This window comes from Perca flavescens, chromosome 15 (assembly GCF_004354835.1).
Source record: "Perca flavescens isolate YP-PL-M2 chromosome 15, PFLA_1.0, whole genome shotgun sequence".
Classification (NCBI taxonomy): domain Eukaryota; kingdom Metazoa; phylum Chordata; class Actinopteri; order Perciformes; family Percidae; genus Perca; species Perca flavescens.
In genome coordinates, this window is record NC_041345.1 from 550287 (window position 1) to 555286 (window position 5000).

Here is a 5000-nt window from a genome sequence, read left to right on the forward strand (position 1 = left end):
TTAGCACTGATCTATCTATAGTAGTTAGCTTTAGCACTGATCCATCTATAGTAGTTAGCTTTAGCACTGATCCATCTATAGTAGTTAGCTTTAGCACTGATCCATCTATAGAAGTTAACTTTAGCACTGATCCATCTATAGAAGTTAACTTTAGCACTGATCTATCTATAGTAGTTAGTTTTAGTAATCACTGATCCATCTATAGTAGTTAGCTTTAGCACTGATCCATCTATAGTAGTTAGCTTTAGCACTGATCTATCTATAGTAGTTAACTTTAGCAATCACTGATCTATCTATAGTAGTTAACTTTAGCAATCACTGATCTATCTATAGTAGTTAGCTTTAGCACTGATCCATCTATAGTAGTTAGCTTTAGCACTGATCTATCTATAGTAGTTAACTTTAGCAATCATTGATCTATCTATAGTAGTTAACTTTAGCACTGATCCTTCTATAGTAGTTAGCTTTAGCACTGATCCATCTATAGTAGTTAGCTTTAGCACTGATCTATCTATAGTAGTTAACTTTAGCACTGATCCATCTATAGTAGTTAGCTTTAGCACTGATCTATCTGTAGTAGTTAGCTTTAGCACTGATCTATCTGTAGTAGTTAGCTTTAGCACTGATCCATTTATAGTAGTTAGCTTTAGCACTGATCCATCTATAGTAGTTAGCTTTAGCAATCATTGATCCATCTATAGTTAGCTTTAGCAATCACTAATCCATCTATAGTAGTTAGCTTTAGCAATCATTGATCCATCTGTAGTGGTTAGCTTTAACACTGATCTATCTATAGTAGTTAGCTTTAGTAATCAGTGATCCATCTATAATAGTTATTTTTAGCACTGATCTATCTATAGTAGTTAGCTTTAGTAATCAGTGATCCATCTATAATAGTTATCTTTAGCACTGATCTATCTATAGTAGTTAGCTTTAGCACTGATCTATCTATAGAATTTAGTTTTAGCAATCACTGATCTATCTATAGTAGTTAGCATTAGCACTTATCCATCTATAGTAGTCAGCTTTAGCACTGATCTATCTATAGTAGTTAGCTTTAGCACTGATCTATCTATAGTAGTTAGCTTTAGCACTGATATATCTGTAGTAGTTAGCTTTAGCACTGGTCTATCTATAATATTTAGCTTTAGCACTGATCCATCTATAGTAGTTAGCTTTAGCACTGATCTATCTATAGTAGTTAGCTTTAGCACTGATCTATCTATAGTAGTCAGCTTTAGCACTGATATATCTGTAGTAGTTAGCTTTAGCACTGATCCATCTATAATAGTTAGCTTTAGCACTGATCTATCTATAGTAGTTAGCTTTAGCACTGATCTATCTATAGAATTTAGTTTTAGCAATCACTGATCTATCTATAGTAGTTAGCATTAGCACTTATCCATCTATAGTAGTCAGCTTTAGCACTGATCTATCTATAGTAGTTAGCTTTAGCACTGATATATCTGTAGTAGTTAGCTTTAGCACTGATCTATCTATAGTAGTTAGCTTTAGCACTGATCTATCTATAGAATTTAGTTTTAGCAATCACTGATCTATCTATAGTAGTTAGCATTAGCACTTATCCATCTATAGTAGTCAGCTTTAGCACTGATCCATCTATAGTAGTTAGCTTTAGCACTGATCTATCTATAGTAGTTAGCTTTAGCACTGATCTATCTATAGTAGTCAGCTTTAGCACTGATATATCTGTAGTAGTTAGCTTTAGCACTGATCCATCTATAATAGTTAGCTTTAGCACTGATCTATCTATAGTAGTTAGCATTAGCACTTATCCATCTATAGTAGTCAGCTTTAGCACTGATCTATCTATAGTAGTTGGCTTTAGCACTGATATATCTGTAGTAGTTAGCTTTAGCACTGATCCATCTATAGTAGTTAGCTTTAGCACTGATCTATCTATAGTAGTTAGCTTTAGCACTGATCTATCTATAGTAGTCAGCTTTAGCACTGATCTATCTATAGTAGTCAACTTTAGCACTGATCTATCTATAGTAGTTAGCTTTAGCAATCACTGATCTATCTATAGTAGTTAGCTTTAGCACTGATCTATCTATAGTAGTTAGCTTTAGCACTGATCTATCTATAGTAGTCAGCTTTAGCACTGATCTATCTATAGTAGTCAACTTTAGCACTGATCTATCTATAGTAGTTAGCTTTAGCAATCACTGATCTATCTATAGTAGTTAGCTTTAGCACTGATCTATCTATAGTAGTTAGCTTTAGCACTTATCCATCTATAGTAGTCAGCTTTAGCAATCACTGATCTATCTATAGTAGTTAGCTTTAGCACTGATCTATCTATAGTAGTTAGCTTAAGCACTGATATATCTATAGTAGTTAGCTTTAGCACTGATCTATCTATAGTAGTTAGCTTTAGCACTGATCTATCTATAGTAGTTAGCTTTAGCACTGATCTATCTATAGTAGTTAGCTTTAGCACTGATCTATCTATAGTAGTTAGCTTTAGCACTGATCCATCTATAGTAGTTAGCTTTAGCACTGATCCATCTATAGTAGTTAGCTTTAGCAATCATTGATCTATCTATAGTAGTTAGCTTTAGCACTGATCTATCTATAGTAGTTAGCTTTAGCACTGATCCATCTATAGTAGTTAGCTTTAGCACTGATCCATCTATAGTAGTTAGCTTTAGCACTGATCTATCTGTAGTAGTTAGCATTAGCACTGATCTATCTATAGTAGTTAGCTTTAGCACTGATCTATCTATAGTAGTTAGCTTTAGCACTGATCCATCTATAGTAGTTAGCTTTAGCAATCATTGATCTATCTATAGTAGTTAGCTTTAGCAATCATTGATCTATCTATAGTAGTTAGCTTTAGCACTGATCTATCTATAGTAGTTAGCTTTAGCACTGATCTATCTATAGTAGTTAGCTTTAGCACTGATCCATCTATAGTAGTTAGCTTTAGCACTGATCCATCTATAGTAGTTAGCTTTAGTAATCAGTAGAGTTGTACAGTAAAAGTACTAAAACCACACATGTTAAAATACTCTTCCAGTAAAAGTACTGCAGTGAAAATCTTCCTTCAGTAGAAGTATGTTATCAGTAAAATGTATCTTTGACTTGTTAACTGATTATTAACTAATGGTTATTAACTAATGGTTATTAACTAATGGTTATTAACTAATGGCTATTAACTAATGGTTATTAATTAATGGTTAACTAATGATTATTAACTAATGGTTATTAACTAATGGTTATTAACTAATGGTTATTAACTAATGATTATTAACTAATGGTTATTAACTAATTATTATTAATGAATGGTTATTAACTAATGGTTATGATTATTAACTAATGGTTATTTTCTGCTACTTTAATCGATCGATTGTTTGGTTTGTAAATAGTGAGAAGTTGCGTCACAATTTTTAAAAGATTTTTATATGAAAAATGACTTCAACCATCAAAACAGTTTGACGTAATGTTTCGGTCAGACGACTCAGTGATCAAGATTTAAACTACAAGAATCTGAATCTGTGAAGTAAACTAAAGCTGTATAATGTAATGTAGACCTAACAACATTTCTGTTTATAATGTAATGTAGGCCTAACAACATTTCTGTTTATAATGTAATGTAGGCCTAACAACATTTCTGTTTATAATGTAATGTAGGTCTAACAACATTTCTGTTTATAATGTAATGTAGGCCTAACAACATTTCTGTTTATAATGTGTTTATAATGTAATGTAGGCCTAACAACATTTCTGTTTATAATGTAATGTAGACCTAACAACATTTCTGTTTATAATGTGTTTATAATGTAATGTAGACCTAACAACATTTCTGTTTATAATGTAATGTAGACCTAACAACATTTCTGTTTATAATGTAATGTAGACCTAACAACATTTCTGTTGATAATGTAATGTAGACCTAACAACATTTCTGTTGATAATGTAATGTAGACCTAACAACATTTCTGTTTATAATGTAATGTAGGCCTAACAACATTTCTGTTTATAATGTAATGTAGACCTAACAACATTTCTGTTTATAATGTAATGTAGACCTAACAACATTTCTGTTGATAATGTAATGTAGACCTAACAACATTTCTGTTTATAATGTAATGTAGGCCTAACAACATTTCTGTTTATAATGTAATGTAGACCTAACAACATTTCTGTTTATAATGTAATGTAGGCCTAACAACATTTCTGTTTATAATGTAATGTTAACAACATTTCTGTTTATAATGTAATGTAGGCCTAACAACATTTCTGTTTATAATGAAATGTAGGCCTAACAACATTTCTGTTTATAATGTAATGTAGGCCTAACAACATTTCTGTTTATAATGTAATGTAGACCTAACAACATTTCTGTTTATAATGTAATGTAGACCTAACAACATTTCTGTTTATAATGTAATGTAGGTCTAACAACATTTCTGTTTATAATGTAATGTAGACCTAACAACATTTCTGTTGATAATGTAATGTAGGCCTAACAACATTTCTGTTGATAATGTAATGTAGACCTAACAACATTTCTGTTTATAATGTAATGTAGGCCTAACAACATTTCTGTTTATAATGTAATGTAGGTCTAACAACATTTCTGTTTATAATGTAATGTAGGTCTAACAACATTTCTGTTTATAATGTAGGCCTAACAACATTTCTGTTTATAATGTAATGTAGACCTAACAACATTTCTGTTTATAATGTAATGTAGGCCTAACAACATTTCTGTTTATAATGTAATGTAGGCCTAACAACATTTCTGTTTATAATGTAATGTAGGCCTAACAACATTTCTGTTTATAATGAAATGTAGGCCTAACAACATTTCTGTTTATAATGTAATGTAGGCCTAACAACATTTCTGTTTATAATGTAATGTAGGTCTAACAACATTTCTGTTTATAATGTAATGTAGACCTAACAACATTTCTGTTTATAATGTAATGTAGGCCTAACAACATTTCTGTTTATAATGTAATGTAGGCCTA

The 5000-nt window shown here is 31.1% G+C and overlaps 1 protein-coding gene across 1 annotated transcript in view; it reads left to right on the forward strand.

The window, feature by feature from the left end:
* sh2b1 (SH2B adaptor protein 1) overlaps positions 1-5000 on the forward strand; it is a 36564-nt gene that overhangs the window by 719 nt on the left and 30845 nt on the right.